At 52.9% G+C, this 16,548-nt stretch overlaps 1 protein-coding gene across 2 annotated transcripts in view; it reads left to right on the top strand.

Moving 5' to 3' along the window:
- Positions 1 to 16,548, top strand: part of BCOR (BCL6 corepressor) — a 116,686-nt gene that overhangs the window by 26,267 nt on the left and 73,871 nt on the right. Inside the window, exon 1 of one of the 2 annotated variants that reach the window (XM_058535650.1) lies at positions 3,342 to 3,480. The exons of the other annotated variant lie outside the window; for it this stretch is intronic. The gene's annotated coding sequence lies outside the window, so the exon portion shown is untranslated. Of the gene's footprint in view, positions 1 to 3,341; positions 3,481 to 16,548 lie in introns of those variants that run through there. 2 annotated transcript variants of the gene reach the window in all.

Here is a 16,548-nt window from a genome sequence, read left to right as displayed (position 1 = left end):
GAGCCATTGGAATTCCTGTTCTATCTCCCTGAAAGCGTATGCCAAAAGCTCCCCATGGGGTCTATGGTGATGGATGTCATGAGGCCTGGGGAAGGAGCCATCATGGTGGGAAGAGTTATGTGCTTGCCTGCAGGACTCAGACCTGAACCTAACCAAAGTGCAAACAGCAACAACAAAAAAGGCAGCTCCATCCACCTGGTGGCTTGCTTGGAAACAAATCCTACCCCACCTCACCCCCCAACTAGTAAAGCCTGGGGGCATATAATTTCTTTGGCCTCCCTTTAGCTCAACTTGGGAATGGTGCAGTTAAGCATATCAGGAAGCTGAGAGGCATCCACCGCTCCTCACTTCCCCTGGCGCTGGGCTCAGCTTGGCTGAACTTGCCGTTCCTGTTTTTTTAGAGGAGCTGGTTGTGTTCCCCAAGCAGGATCTCACTGTGTCGCCTCCCCAGGGGTCCTCAGCTATTGATTTTTAATATCCGTATTCAATATTGTGTATTAAATATTGAATCCATGCACGAGAGGATGTGATGCAAATCACCAGCCGTGCCTGAGACTTTAATAGTTGTTTTATTGCCCGGAAACCACAGTTGGACGCAAGGCATCCTGCAGCCGAGGCTGGGGGCGGGGATGACAGGCAGAGATGAGAGCTGAGCAGACAAGCAGAGCGGGGCCTCCCAAAGATACAAGACCTCTGGAATAGCCGCTGCTGAAGGCACAGCCAGGCACTGACAGCTTGCCCCTGGGTAGGGGGGTTGCGGGCAGCTTGAAGGCTGCTATGGAAAGAGCCGGGGCTGTTGTGGAGACCTGGGTGGAGGAAGAGGTGTGGGGCTGTGTCCTTCCTTCCTGGACTTCCCTAACTGGACTGTTCATTCCTGTCCGGCCATCCCCCTTCCCTTCCACACAGATATTCACCCAGACTACACATACTGGGCTATTGAACAGGAAAGTGAACTTGGAGGCAGGAAACCCCAGGCCTCGGGCCTCCTCCACCACTCTTAACTCTGCCACCTTGGTACAGACCTCTCTTAACCTCTCTGGGCCCTAATTCTCTCCTCTGCCAACGAGGATACTGCTATCTGCTCTACCCCCCTCACAGCCCGGTGGTGAGGCTGGTGCAAATGAGATAATTTTCAGGGAAAAGGCTGTTGTAAACTGTCAGGCCCCACGTAGGCAGGCTGAGGGATTAGTGTTGGCTTTCCCTTTATACTGCCCCCTCTCCTGCAGGCTGTGTCTCCTGGCTGGCTGCTGTCTCTCTCAGGCAGGAGCCCCCTCCTCCATTATGAGCCCTCTCCTCTCCCTTGGCCACCTCCGCTGCTCTTCCAGGCTCCCGGCTCTGCCGTGACTCCGCGCCCAGGCTAGGCGGTCAGGTTTCGAGGGCGTCCAGCAGGGCGGCAGGAAGGGCGAGAATGACTCTGTGTGTGTGTGTGTGTGTGGTGGGGGTGGGTGCAGCGAGTGTGCGCAAAGCCAAGAGCCACGGGAAAGCGCTTGGCTTCATTCGAGGGAGGAGCGGGCGCTCCGTGGTGGCTGCCCCAGGCTACGGAGCCGGCGGGGGAGGTGGAGGGAGAGCAGAGAGTGGCGGACGCTGCTGGCCCGGGTGGTGGGGTGGGCGGGGGGGAGCGCGGGCGGGGTGGGGGGCCTGCTGGGCCCAGTGTGCAGGCGGTGGGAGGGAGCAGCTGAGAACCTGAGGCTGGGGGCCTCTTCCCACATTACGCTGTTCCTCGCTGCGGGAAGTCCAGTCTTGACTCCCGATTGTTGGAAAGTCAGGGCGTGGGCTTTGCCGTAAGGGTCTTGTGATCGGGAAACCCAAATGGTAATTCGGTGGAGGGTGGCGGCCCTCCGGCTCCTCCCCGTCAGATAAACAGTTGCCCGAGGCCCCCCAGGGCGGAGACACGGGTTCTCCGAGGGCTGTGCTCGTGCCCTGAGAAAGTGCCGAGGTCCTCTAACCCACTACCTTTGTCCGGGGCTCAGGGAAGGGCGGAAACCAGAGGGGTCCCTATCAGTTAAGACCACCTCGGGGACCCCGTCATCTGCTGGGAAGACCCAAACTGACTCGCCAAGCCGGCCCAGGCTCAACAGAGACCAGCTCTGGCAGTAGGCCCCGCCGGGAGTCCGCGTCGGCGTCCGTGGGCGCGCGAACGGGGGCATGCCAGGCAGGGTCTGGCTGCGCACGCCTCCGCGTCGGGGCTCGGGCGTCTGCTGCTGCCTGCGTTTCCGGGTCTGCGGCTGAGCCTCCCCGGCTCTCTCCTCCCGCTTTGTCTCGCTGCCAGCTTCTCGCCTACCCTCGCCAGTCTCCTGGGTCGACCGGTCGCGCTCTGCCTCTCCGAGTGCATCTCGGCTTTTACGCTGCCTCGCTCTTTGCTCACGAGTGGCCGCCTTCCCTCAACCCGGGCTCAGTTCGGCCTTTTCCCGCCGGCTACTTGGCACTGTTTTAGGACAGCTGCTAGTGCCCACCCCTTGCGGCCCTCGCCCCAGGCTGACGCATCCGGGGCTCGGCGATCTCCAGGACTGGAACAGCCCGAGGTTCTGGTTTAGCTTCACCAAAGCAAATCCAAGAGGGCTCGGAGTATACCTCACTACGTTCCTCGTTGCTCCCAGCCCGAGGCAGCAACTGGAGGGGGGCTTTTATGAGACCTACTTTGCAGAGTTAAAGGGGAACACTTCCGTGGCCGACCTCGCGCCGTCTCTGGCGTTCTTCGAACTCTCGAGACTAAGCCGCCGAGAAGAATGAGCACACGGTTGTGCCGCTGACTCGAAAGTTGGCCGGACGTGTGGGTCCGGGTGGGGGTGCTCGGAGTGCGTGTGCATGTGCGGATCGTAGGGCCTCTGGGTAGATTAGCCGCTACAAAGGGGGAGGAGGGGGCGCCGGCCTCGGGCGCTTGGGCTGGGAGCCAGACAGGGCCCTGCGAACACCCTAGGCCGCCAGGCAGGTGAAGACACCCTTCCGAGCCCGCCCCTTCCCCCTAGGCCCGCACACTGCCGGCCTTTGAGGCGGAAACACCGTCCAACTCCTTGAAAGTAAACTTGCCGCGAGGGGAGCGAAGGAGGGAGGCGGTTGTCGGGGGTGTTTTCGTCTGGAAGGCTTGTGTCAAGTTTCAGCCCCTAATGACACTCGGTGGCAAGGTGCCAAGGCCCTGGGAACGGCGGCGGGGGGTCGGGGTGAGAGTGACCGCGCCGCGGGGCTGGACTCGCGAACCCCGAGGCGCACCGCGCGCTCTCGGGCCGAGGAGGCCCGGGGTGGGGGGGCGGCGGGCGGCGGGCGGGGAGGGGGCGCTCCGAGAGTCGCCTGAGCGGAGAGGAGCGCAGGCATCTTCCGCAATCCATTCATGCACTGAAGCGCGTGCAGAGCTGCTGATCGCTGCCATTGTTACTCGCGGGCGGTGTGGGAGCCGAGCCTCCACTCTGGCGAGAGATAAATGGCCTCTGACAGCCCCTCCTCGCCAAGAGAGCTCCTCGGATTTCACCGCGCGGCGGCTCTCAGGTCTGTGCCTCGCTCGCTTCCCGGTGAGAACCTTTAAATCAGCCTCCCGGCCCTCCCTCCTCCCGGACGCTGCCCCCCGCCTGCTCGCAGCCTGCTCAGGCCCCAGCAGGGCCCCGGGCGCGCTGAGCTTAGTCTCCGGCCCCCTCCCCACCTGGGGGGGGGCAAGGTGGGGAGCTCCGGGAGGACTCGGGGGCAGCGGGGGGAGGCGGCTGGCGTCCCCCGCCCGGGCTCCGCACCTCCTCCGGAGCGGAGCCCCGCGCCCCGCCTCCGCGCCCACAAGATGGATCAGGCTACCGTGCGGAGAGCGGGCTGTAAATATTTAAAAAGTCTCTCGCGCGCCGGCGGTAATGGCTTTCGCAGTCGGAATGTGTGCTAGGAGAAGAGAGGAAGGGCGATGTGTGTACTGTGTTGCGAGGTGGGGGAATTGTTCCTGTGCCTCCCCTCTGGTCCGGGGTGGGCTGCATGTTCCGGCTTCCCGATTTCCCGCCCTCCGCCTCTCTGCGGCCGCGTCCGACGATAGCGTCGAGAACGCCAGTCGATAGGAAACTTGAGCATGGCAGGGCCACGGAGGCCCGGACGGGGTGACCTGGAGCCACTCTCCCCTTCGGGGTCTCCCAAGATCCTAGGCTGGGACTGGCCCGAGACCCCCGGTCCAGGTCTGGTTCTCGCTCATGCACATGGGAGGGCGGGAAACGCACAGGTTGGGACCCCCTGAGTTTGGGTGGTCGCTAAAACCTAGGCCGAGGTTTCTGCATCGGGGGGGCTTGGGCTCCGTTTGTGCCTTTGCTCCCCTCCCCATGCCTCTCTTAAACCTTGATCCATTCTAAAGGAGAGCCCCCCTCTTCTGAATCTGAAAGTAGCTTTGTGGCTACTGGGACTGAAACCTGGGAGGAGGCAACGCGGAGAGACCGGGGGAGGGGCGGGGGGTGCCTAGCGCCCAGGCTTCGTGGAGGTCACACGTGGATGTGGATGGGAGTCATTTGCTTCTCCGGCGAGTGTGGGCCTGGGATCTTGAAGGCCGAGCCTAGCCGGATGGAAGAGGTGGGGGAGGGGGGATCCAGCCTTCTCGGCTGGGAGAGGCTTAATGGGCCCACCACAGGGTGTGTGCCGGGTGAGGCTGTCGCCTTTGCCAGCGGCCCCTCCCTGGCGGGGCGGGGGCGCCGAGTTGCCCAGAGCTGGGGCGGGCCGGGCGCCGCGGGTTCGCGCGGAAGGTTGGAGGGGTGTGGGCCCAGGCTGGGGCTGCTCCCCTGCACTCCTCCGCTCCGCCCGCCCGGGGACCGGCCAAAGTGTGGGTGCTGGCGGCGTGTCTGGGCGCGCCAGGGCTGCTCTCCGCGTCCGAGCGCGTGGAGCTCCCGTCTCTTGGGAGCTCCGCGCACTCCGCTTCCAGGGGCTTGTGTTGCGCCCTATTCGCTTGTTTGTCTCGTGTGAACCTCGTAAACCGCCCTGATTTATTACCCAGACTAAATGCTTAATTTGTGAATATGAAACAGATTAAAAGGGGCGGGGGGGAGGGGGCTTGAGGTCGGCATATTTTAGCAATCAGACCAAAGCAGCCCGGCAGATGTTTCAAATTTGTCGACATTTTCAGGCTCATGTGGAAAGTCAGCCAGAATGGTCAAGAGGTCCTTTCTCCTTCCTTCAACCTGAGAACTTGGCAATGATCAAAAGGAGGTGATTAGTAGCTACAGAGAAAAGACACCAGCAGGCAAGGAGTTAACAGAGGCTGAGCCCTTCACCTCCAGGTTTGGGATGGGGGGGTGGGGGGGTGGAGTGAGAGCTGGTCACAAAGGCAAGAGGGGTCCTGGCTAAAAAGCCCACGTCCTAGAAGCCAACTTTGAAGAACAAAATAGAGGATTCATTAAAAGTTAATTCAGTAAATAAACTTCATCGGCGATAAAACAAACAAGAAAGATGGAAGCGCCAACTTAAGATAGGCAAAAGATAATAAAAATAAATAGTTTTGATGTGGCCTCAACATGTGCTCGTGCCTTTTGGCAGACAGGTCCCTAACGTGGTCCACCTCACACAGGCCTCTCCGGAGCACCCTCTCCCTTTGAAAAACCCCCATGTGTACATGCGATGTTTTTTGACATTTGTCATTTTTAGGCAACTTCACACATCAAAGGCGAGCACAGTGTTCTTTTCAGCTCCCTGTTTCCAGCTGCCCAGTGAAGCAGATACAATTTCTATAAATTGGCCTTCTCTTCTGGGTTTTGATTGATCATCACCATATGAGATTATTGAAAGTCTAATGTCTTATTTCACTTTCTCCAAGGGGTGAGGAGGGAACAGTTTATTGGAAGTCAGGCCACGTGAAGACTCTGGTGTTGTGCAATAGTAATTTCCATTAGCCTGGGCCCATCAGCCTCCGGAAACTCCCATGCGTCTCCGGCCCGTTCCTTGTACCACCTCCCCCCTCCCCCTCCAGGTCTCAGCTCCAGTCGTGGTTAACAGGTACAGTACAAACTAGAGCCTTCTGGAGCCTTTGTAGTTGGAAGGAGAAAATGGCTGTTGACTAAAAATAAGGCAACAAAAGATTCATTTCTTAGCATATTTGGTATAACTCAAGAATCCCCTCTTGAGGATTGTTTCCCACTCCAAACTTTTTTGTTCCCCTTTTGCCTCAATACCATCTTTCATTTTATTAAAGTTGATTATGGTTCCTCTGTCTTGTCCTCAGCCAGACAAAGGCTTCGGGAAAGTCAGAGAACGTGTTAATTATATGTTTCTTGTAAACTGACTTTTCATTTCCCCCTAACACATTTAGTTGGCTTGGTGTTTAGTTTAACACTCAATTGCTGCAAATACACTGCTTAAAAATGCTGTCTTTATTAAAACAAATAAATGAATGCAAAGACCTTTCTAATTTCAACGCGCGTGGGCTAGAAACAGAAGAGAAAACCGAAATCGAGAGCAAGAAGGAGGGAAAGGCAGCAGGGAGGGGAGAGAAAAGAGACTGGGAGACACACACACACACACACACACACACACACACACGCACACAGCATTCCTTCTGCCATCCCTCCCCCAGCCGTGTTAAACTGGTCCATACAATTGTCCCTGGCTGCGCCCTGCAGCTCGCCGGCCCGCCTGGATTTTCCATCACTTGGCGCCTAAGGCGATCATTAGCTGAGAATGGACAACCTCCTCTACCTCCTGGCAGACCATCACTTACCAGCCGGGGGAGGCTGGCTGCAGGCTCCCTCGTCCGGGCTGGACCCCATTTGCTCAACCCGAGAGGGGTCCTTGGTTCTTGACCCTGGGTGCATTGGTACCTAATTAAACTCTCTCCAGGGCAACGTGCACTAAATATACAGAGGCTGAGAGGAAGCTGGGAGGAAGAGGCGGTCATTACCTGGGCAGAGAAAGTGAATCTTCTGAGGGAGAGGCAGGGATCCCTCTGATCGCACTTTCTGTTTACCCTCAACAGAGTCTTGGAGCGCACATTAACTCTCCTGCTGAAATCAAGGAGAAATGGAAATTAGGAAGGAAAAAAACCCCAGAGCCCACACATAACTAAACAGGGCCTGTGTCACCACCAGGCAGGAGGGAGGTCTACTGTAGCTCCTAACAGACAGTGCTAGCTGCAGATAAATCACTCGGGTGCCCTTGTGGCATCGGAGTTATTGCTCATGTGCCATGGCCCCGTCGCACACAGGAGCTGGAGCTGTATGAATGGCTGTGAGGACAGAAAGGAACAGCCATGTCAGGAGCCCAAGGACCAGGTGTGGTGAAGCTAAACATACCGTGGAAAAGCAGGAGGAGAATCCGCAGCCCAAGGCTAGGGGCCCCACTAAGAGCTGGGCCCAGGCAGGGTGGAAATGGCCCGACCTGGGGATAAAGCGACCGCCAGCAAAGAGGAGTGCAGATCTCGGAAAGCGGTCGGTCGCCAGGGCCTTAATGGAGCCCCCATTTACCCAGCTGAGGATGTCAGTTCAGAGAGTGAGAACACTAGCTCAGGGTGACGCATTCGTGGCAAAAGTAAGACTGGAACCCAGCGCTCCCTGATTTGGGAAACAGAATCAGAGAAAAGCAACTTCTGGTTAGAGAGAGATTCAGGGTGCTCTTGGTCACTGAAGAGGCCTGGTACTTTAGTCGTTGAGCATCTATTAAGCATTTGCTGTGTGCAAAGCACTATGCCGGGCGTGTGAGGCCGCAGTGCTGTGAGCCCTCAAAGGACTGAGCAGGGGAGCCTCGGTCCTTTATCGAGTCTGGTAACAAAGGCCATGAAGGACAGTGGCTGAGGGGGCTGGAGAGGGCGGAAGGAAACCGACCACTCACAGGGTACAGCTTTTAAACACAGCCCACAGCGAAGTTTACAGGAAGGCGGCCTGGACAGGAGACCGTTTTCCCAGGGGTGGAGATGGGAGAGAGGCCATCTGGGCTGGGTCCCTTCACATCACTTGCCTTAGAGAGCCTGACTGTGCTGCCCAAAGCAGGCCAGAAAATTAGTCGAATGCAAATTGAGGAGGCCACTTTTCTAGCTCGTGCACTCATTGCGGTTATCTGTCTTGCCCTGGAAAAGTCGAAGAGTGTAGCTTCTCCCCCAAAGCTCCTGGACAAATGTAGGCTCTCTGGGGGAGCTGGTAAGGGAATACTGCCTCCCTTAAGAAAACAAACCCGAGACTCTCCAAGGTTTAGCACTGGAGACAGAGCCTCCCAGCAGAGAGATGGGGCTGGCTGAAGTGCCCCTCGCTCTGTGTCCCCCGGATTCCACCTGCCCCTTGGGGCGCTTGCAGTGTGATCACAGGTGCCCTCCCTGCAGCCATCTGGCCTTGGCCCAGCCTCTGCTCTTGGTTTCCCTAAGCAGAGGCGAAACACACTGGAACCTTCAAAGCACATTCCTAAACACTAAGGGAGAGCTGGGGGAAGTGAAAACAAAGAGGCGAGGCGCGCTGGAGCAGTTCAGCTTCCAGAGTCTGTGGGCCAACAGGGCTGGCCCAAGTTCAGTCAGACTTCCTGGCTCTGGGCCAGCCAGAGCTGGCAGCGTGCCCTCTCCAGCCCACCACTTGGGCCCACGTCGCTCCCCAGATCTGGGCACACCCTCGCACCCAGCCCAAGCCCTGGGAAGCCCTGCTGCCCCTTAGCAGCCCTGTCAGCCTGCCCCCTCCCCATCTAGACTGCTCCTTCCAGAGCCAGCCCATGGCCCCTGCAGTCTCTTAACCTGGAGCTTCCCAAGAGCGAGTGGGTTGCCAGTGGGCCAGTCCTTCAGGGTGGCCTGGTAGATCTAGGGGTGGCCCAAGTCCCCTGACTGGTAGCTTCAGGCCCTGAGCAGCCGTGTTGGGCAGTCGTGAACACTTGGTCACTGTTTTCCCTATTGCACCATAAAAATATCATGTTCTATGAGTGTCAAGGCTGGGAAGCACTGCTAATTCACGATAAGTGTGACATCCAGGTCCCAAGAGGTACCCACACGTATAATGACCACATGGTCCTTTTCGGAAGGTGAGCACGGCTCCGTCATTCATTCCTCAAGCATTCGACCAAGTCCCTCTTGACTGTTGGGCACCATGCTTGCAGCTGTGGGGGGCAGCCGAGGGAGACCTCAGGCTCCCAAGACCTGGGCCCCTCCTTAGAGAAGTCATAGTCTCCCTGAGAGAGATAAGCCCCACGTGGCTGACAACCTCGCTGTGCTCACATTAACCAAAGCCAGGAGAAAGAGGCGCCCTTGGTTTTCCTCCTCAGGTGTGTATTTTTCAAGCCAAAGGGTGGATAGTGTGCTTCTGCCCACTTTCCACTTACAGATGGATAACCAAAGATTCTCCCAAACTCTGAGCGGCCAACCTGCTGAACATTGACTTGGGAACTGGGAGTTCTGTGCTTTCTTTCCCGAGGTTCCAGCGGGATGATGTCACATTCACGGCAGATGTTACGGGTAACATCTGCGTGTGGTACAGAATTCTGAGGATATCGAGGGTGTGCAGAGGAAAAGTAATCTTCTCCCACCCCCATTCCTCAGTCACCCAGTTTGCCTCTCTGCAGGCAATCACTGCTCCTGGTTTCTTGCTTCCCCTTCCCAAGATAGTCTATTAGGGCTAATTCTTTAAAAAAAATTTATTTTATTTTGAAAAATCCCAAACCCACAGAAAAATTGAAAGAACAGTACAATGAACACCCATATATGAAGGCAGATTTTCAAAAGCGCTATATTTATTCAACACGCATACCCTTGGAAGGAATTCAAAACCCCTTCAAAGATCTGAATTAATTTAACTTTATCTGAAAATGTTACTTAGGAATACTTGGCTCTCGTAGATACGCTGCTTGTTCATCCTCCCTCCCCCCAGCCCCTAACACCTTATCAGGGTGCCTTATTTGCAGCTGGCATTTAATAAAGCATGTGGGATTCAATGGCAAAGACTACATAGTAGTTGGTAGGGCAAAGCCCGACTGCCCGGGGTTCCAAACCTGGCTCTGCCGCTCGACTTGTTGCGTGGCCTTAGGCAGTAACTCTTGGCGCCTCACTTTGCCCCTCCATAAGATGGAGAGTATTAATACAACAGATTTCGTAATGCTGGGAGAATTCAGCTAGTTGATGGAGATAAAGCACTTAAAATAGCGCCTGGCATATAGAAGGGGCTTCACAGGTATTGAGGAAACTTGAGACTTAAACGCATTTGGTATCAACTTTGCTTGGGTGATTGCATGTAAGTCGTTTGGCCCTGAGTTCATGGCCTCCGAGTTTTCATTGGTAACCACGAGAGAGGCCCAAGGAAACCAGGAATGTGGCTTCATAATCCTTCCCCTCCTGAGAGAATTGCGTGCGCTCTGCTCAGAGCAGAGCTGAGGCAGAGTGGCGTGTAAGTGCGGGCGCTTCCCGCGGACAGCTTCCACACTCATGGGGAGTTTCTCACTGTGCTTATTAAAAAGACATTTGGAGGGAAAATTCCCCCCCCCCCATTTTCTAGCCTGGCTAGCTGTTGCCCTGCTGCTAGAACCATCTTTGAAGAAACAACTAGCGTTTGCTTTAGGGACAGAGCCAGGAAGAACATGTCCTCCCTCAGGGAGTTCCAGGCTCACAAGGGCTCGTTTCAGGCCCGAATCGAGGGTCAGACGGGCAAGTGGGTGCGATCCCTGGAGCCCCCGTCTGACAAGCCGGAGAGGGTCTTATGGACTCCCAGACAAAGTTGTCCTGATGCTGTTCATATAGGAAGGGTCGAATGGTGGATATCTTAAGAGCCAGAGGCAAGAGAGGACACAGGAAAGATAAAGAAATTTGTTTAAAGGTATACTTTGCTCTGTGCTATAAAATACTGTGCCTAATGTTAGGCTTTGATGGCTGTAATATCTGACCTTGACGTTGTGGTGTTTCTGCCATATGATTTAATTAACATGTGATGCTGGCATGATGCCAGAGAGTCAACCATTCTGACAGCTCTTGGAAGCCACACCAGCCCCTTTGAAGTTCCCCCCAGTGAACTGACACATGGAGAAAGCTCCTAAGGTTGAGGACAGCCCCTGATACGAGGTACAGAAATTGAGCTGTGTTGCGGTTACGTTGGATGGCACTGGCCAAGTCACCTGCTGACTTGTCACAGTTCTGGAGGCCTGCTGTGGTTTCTGAGGGCCCAACCACCGTGAGTGGCTCCTTGAGGCAGAATAACTCATCCCTCATCAGGGACAACATGCAGAGGTCTCCTGTTTGCAGATTTTTCTCCACAAAATGTTTTCTTCTTCCTCAACTTTGCCTATTGCCAAGTCACTGAGCTGCACACAGGAACATACATCAGATAAGAGGCTTATTAACAAAGGACAAAAAGGACTGTATCCATCCACTCGGCACATGATTATTTAACACCCACTACACCTACCAAGGCTTTGGGTGTTTCTAGCAGGGAGTACAACAGTATCTTGGCCATCATAAAACTTCGTTTTACTGGAGAGAGAAAGAGAATAAATGCATGAGCAAAAATATATATAATATTTCAGGTTTCAATAAATGCTGTGAAGAATTAAGGACACAATGTAATACTACTCAGCCATAAAAAAGAAGGAAATCTTGCCATTTGCAACAGCATGGATGAATCGCTAGGGTATTATGCTAAGTGAAATAAGACAAATGGAGAAAGACAAATACTATATGATTTCACTTATATGTGGAATCTTAAAAACAGAACAAATGAACAAACAAAACTCAGAGATACAGAGAACAGATTGGTGGTTATTGGAGGGGGAGGGGGATAGGAGTGGGCAAAAAGGGTGAAGGAGGTCAATTGTATGGTGACGGATAGTAACTAGACTTATTGTGGTGATCACTTTGTAGTGTATACAAATATTGAATCATTATGTTGTACACGTGAAACTAATATAACGTTATATACCAATTTTACCTCCATTAAAAAACAAAAGAAGGGTAAGGGGATAGAGAGAGATACGATGTTCTTTTCGATGGTAGATTGTGCATTCTGAGTCTTGTGTTGACAGAATAAAGTGCTTAGGTGGTGTATCAGTCAGTGCTGCCACAGTAATGCTGTATAACAAACCACCCCAAAACTCAGTAGCTTCCATCAATAAGCATTTATTTTTCACAAATGTGTCTGGGGGTCACCTGTGGTTAGCTGATCTAGATTGTGCTCAACTGGGCGTGACTCCAAGTGTGGTTGGGTCCAGTCTGCTCCATGTCTCTCATCCTCCATGGACAAGTGGGCTAGCTGGGACATGCTCTTCTCACAGCAATGGCAAAAGTGCAAGAGGGTAGAGTGGAAACACAATGACTATTAAGTCCTAGACTCAGAACTTGCACACTATCACTTCTGCTTACATTCCATTGGCCAAAAGACATCCTGTGGCCTGACATTGATGGGACAGGGAGGTACACTCCACCTCTAGTGGGATGAATTGCAAAGTCACATGGCAGAGGGCATAGATACAGGGTGGGGTGAAGAATTGGGAACAGATGGCTCAAACCAAAACTATGTCTCTCTAGCCATGACATTCATATATACAAATACATATATCAAATGATATAACCATCTTCGCTAGACTCTTCTGTTTTAGATTAAATTTAAATAAATCCATGCAATAATTACACATTAGCATCCCTGAAGTGGTTTATTATGGGACCAGCGGCTTCTGGGTCATGGCCACCAACCTCAGGAAACCTGAGAAGATGGACCACAGGCCATCCCAATGCTGGGAGAGCAGAAGGCCATGATGGAGACCTTTCCTCCTGCCTGGACTTTCTGTGCAGGGATGGTGCAGGTGGGAAAGACCAGAGGGGGCCCCAGACCCAGCAAGTGTCTTTGCTGGCCTCTGAGCATGTTTTGGAGTGATACAGATCTGGAGTAAGACCTGGGAGGTGTCGCCACTGGGCCTCACTCTACTACCAACTAGACCTTTAGCTAGTCTCACTGGCGGTCTAGGACATACCTTCATGTGTTGTATAAGGGTGTAGGTCAAAGATTCCAGCTCTTTCTTGCAGCTCCTTTCCCCCTAGTCCTGCCTTGCCTTTCTCATGCCTTCCTTGAATCATGTGGGAGGGATCCCTAAGTGTCTCTTCAGAAAGTGATGATGTTTAAAATCGAGCCTCCCTTCCATGAATTCCTCCAGGGCTCTGCAGTCAGCCAAGTACTAGAACCTGGCCCTTCCCTTTAGGGAGGAAAGCTCGCTGTTCAATTGATTCCGACAGCTAATGGAATCTAATCGCCTTTGCCCAAAGTGATTCCAATGAAAGAAATCCACTGTATAAAAATTCAAGGTGGCAGCATCAAGATTTACATCTTGTAAGCAGAGAGAACGGAGCGCTGGAGCAGATGTTTAATGGTGGGGCCCTGTGGGGATTCAGACCATCTCTTATTTGGGAGAATTCTGCCTCCTGTCTCCAAAGGTGTGTGAGGTGATCCATCTTCTGTAACTAATCCTAGCCTAGAACTGGAAGGGGGACCAGCTGCATGTATTCGCCTCTTAGACCAGCCACCATTATGGAGTGTGGCGGACGTTCCTGAAACTGCAGCTTGGTCTCTGATTTCACTGGCAACTTCGCTTGTTTCACTGGGTCCATCTTGAACTTATCCATGTCTGAACCTCCCTCAGCTTGGTTTCTTTGTCACTCTCAGTGTAAATCTCTTCACAGCTCTATCCCAAAGACCCTTCTGTGCTTTCAGCCTTCATCCCCCATTAGATGATGATGATGATGACGATGATGACTTACTTTTTATTGAAGCATAATAGCTGTACAGAAAAGCATGCATATCATTAGTGTATGGCTTGGTGAACATACCCATGTAACCAGTGCCCAGATCAGGAAACAGAACATCACCAGCACCCCAGAAATCAGCTCGTGCCCTCTTCCAAGTACCATGGCCCCAAAGATAACAGGACTCCTAACTTTTAATAGCATCAATGAGTGTTGTCTGATTTGGCACTTTGTAGAAATGGAATCTACAATATGAACTTTGTGTGTGTCTGGCTTCTTTTGCTCCACATTATGCTTATGAGATCCATCCATATTGTGTGCACAGTGGTTCATTCATTCTCTTTGCTGTGGAGCATTCTACTGTGTGAATACGCCACTTTTTTTTTTTTTTTGGTGAGGAAGATCAGCCCTGAGCTAACATCCATGCCAGTCCTCCTCTTTTTGCTGAGGAAGACCAGCTCTGACCTAACATCTATTGCCAATTCTCCTCATTTTTTTCCCCCAAAGCCCCAGTAGATAGTTGTATGTCATAGTTGCACATCCTTCTAGTTGCTGTATGTGGGACGCGGCCTCAGCATGGCCGGAGAAGCGGTGCGTTGGTGCGCATCCGGGATCCAAACCCAGGCTGCCAGTAGCGGAGCGCGGGCGCATAACCACTAAGCCATGGGGCCGGCCCCAATACGCCACATTTTATTTATCTACTATTCTACTCTTGATGGGCATTTGGGCAATTTTGCTTCAGGGCTGTTACTAATAGTGCCGCTATGAATGCTTGTGTGTGTGCCTTCTGGGGAATAGATGCACACATTTCTGCTGGGTTTATGTACACCCCTGAGTTGAATTGCTGGGCCATAGGTTGGGCTTGTGTTCAGCTTTAATAGATAGTGCCAAAAAGTTTTCCAAATTTGTATTAATTTATACTCCCACAGCTGAGTATGAGAGTTCTCCTTGCCAGCATTTAGAATTTTCTTTTCCCTGTAAGCATTCTGGTGGACTTGATTAGATTTTAAGCTCCTAAAGGGCAGAAACAAAGTATTTTGCTGCCTTGAAAATTCTCCCAAATATCCCCTGTAAAACCATCATGGGGAAAATGTTAGCTGATTCCCTGGGAAATTAAAGGCAGTAGTTTTCTTTTGCTTTTCAGGAAAATCTGAAATTTCGCCCTTGACCTTTATTTATTTATTTTTTTGTGAGGAAGATCAGCCCTGAGCTAACATCCGATTCCAATCCTCCTCTTTTTTTTTTTTTTTTTTTTGCTGAGGAGGATTGGCCCTGGGCTAACGTCCGTGCCCATCTTCCTCCACTTTATATGGGACGCTGCCACAGCATGGCTTTGACAAGCGGTGTGTCGATGCGCGCCCGGGATCCGAACCTTCGAACCCTGGGCCGACGAAGCGGAGCGCGCGCACTTAACCACTTGTGCCACTGGGCCGGCCCCCGTCCTTGATCTTTAATGACAGTAGCTTTTGGAAACTGAGAAAATAAAAATCTGGATCAAGCTTCAAGCCCCCCCAATCTGGTCCTGCTCTACATTGGTTTGCACAAGCCACAAGCGTACCCACCAGGCAGCCCAAGGCTTCCTGCTGCCCACCCATGCTCTCCTGCCTGCTCCGCCCTTTGAGGGAGCCTCAGCTTCTGGGCCCCCCGCCTGGAATGATCTCCTTGCTCCCCCTGATGCCCAGCTCCAGGCACACCTCCTCCAGTGAGCCCCTCTCAAACTGCTGCTCTAAGTCTAATCCTCCCAGCTGTCTTTGTGTTTATTGTCACACCCATAAAACTTCTCATTGGGTTGCTCTGTTATATCTCATCTCCTCGGTTCAGTTGTAAGTTCTTAGAGGGCAGACACGGAGCCTAGCAAGGTGTTAACACACACGAGTTGCCCATGACATGCTTATTGGTTGGATACACTACCATTGGGTTCTGTCTCTTAGTTGTGTGGGGCTGGAGAAGATTCTCAGATGTTAGGATCCAGAAAGTCTAAATTTAATCCGATGAGCGTAGATCATGAATGATTTCCTGACACTGGGTATATTTTAGAGAAAAGCTTGTTGGTCTCCTCTAATTGTCTATAATAACCTGGCCGAGCAGCAGGACCCACTGACTACTACACACGCTGACTGCCTCCGTGTCACCTGGGGTGTCAGTGTAGAATGCAGAGTCCTGGCCCCAGGCCTGAAAAGTCTGACTCAGTAGGCCTGGGGGAGGGGCTGGAAATCTCTATCTTTAACACTCGCCACAGCTGACTCTGACGCACAGCCAGGTTTGGGAACTAGTTGAGTCTGAAAAGAATGTTCTTTTCTAGGAAGTAAAAAAATGTCAGGGGGTGCCGTGAGAAGGGGCTGGGATATAATGTTTTGGATTTAGAGGGACGGGATTTGAGTTTCAGCTCTTCCACTTCCTAGGTGTGTGACCACGGGCGAGTTCCTCAACCCCTCGAAGCCTCGGTTTCCTCTTCTATGAAGTGGGAACAACACCACGGATCTGTTTCTGGTGCAACAAATTACCCCACATTTGTTAGTAATTTACCAAAAAATTACTTCACCGCTTAAAACAACTGTTTTATTTTGTTCACAATTCTGTGGGTCAGGAATTCTGGGAAGGGCTCAGCTGGGTGGTTCTCTCCTGGGGTTCTAGTCAGATATCAACGGGGGCTGCAGCCGTCCAAAGGATGTCCAAGATGGCTACTCACGTGGCTATCAGTTGATGCTGGCCGTCGTCTGGGAGCTCGGCTGGGCTGTTGACCCGGGCATCTACCTGTGACTCCCCGGCATGGTGGTTGAGTTCTTTCTGACTTCTGCCAGAATGGATGCCCCAAGAGAGGCAGGAGAAAGCTGCATGACCTTTTTCTGACTTAGCGTTAGAAGTCTCACAGCATCACTGCTGTGGTGTTCAAAGCAGTCATGAGCCCACCCAGATTTCTAGGAGTGGGGGCA

This window comes from Diceros bicornis, chromosome X (assembly GCF_020826845.1).
Source record: "Diceros bicornis minor isolate mBicDic1 chromosome X, mDicBic1.mat.cur, whole genome shotgun sequence".
In the NCBI taxonomy this organism is placed as follows: Eukaryota; Metazoa; Chordata; class Mammalia; order Perissodactyla; family Rhinocerotidae; genus Diceros; species Diceros bicornis.
The sequence above is the reverse complement of the archived record's forward strand: the minus strand, read 5'-3'. Positions and strand labels throughout refer to the sequence as shown.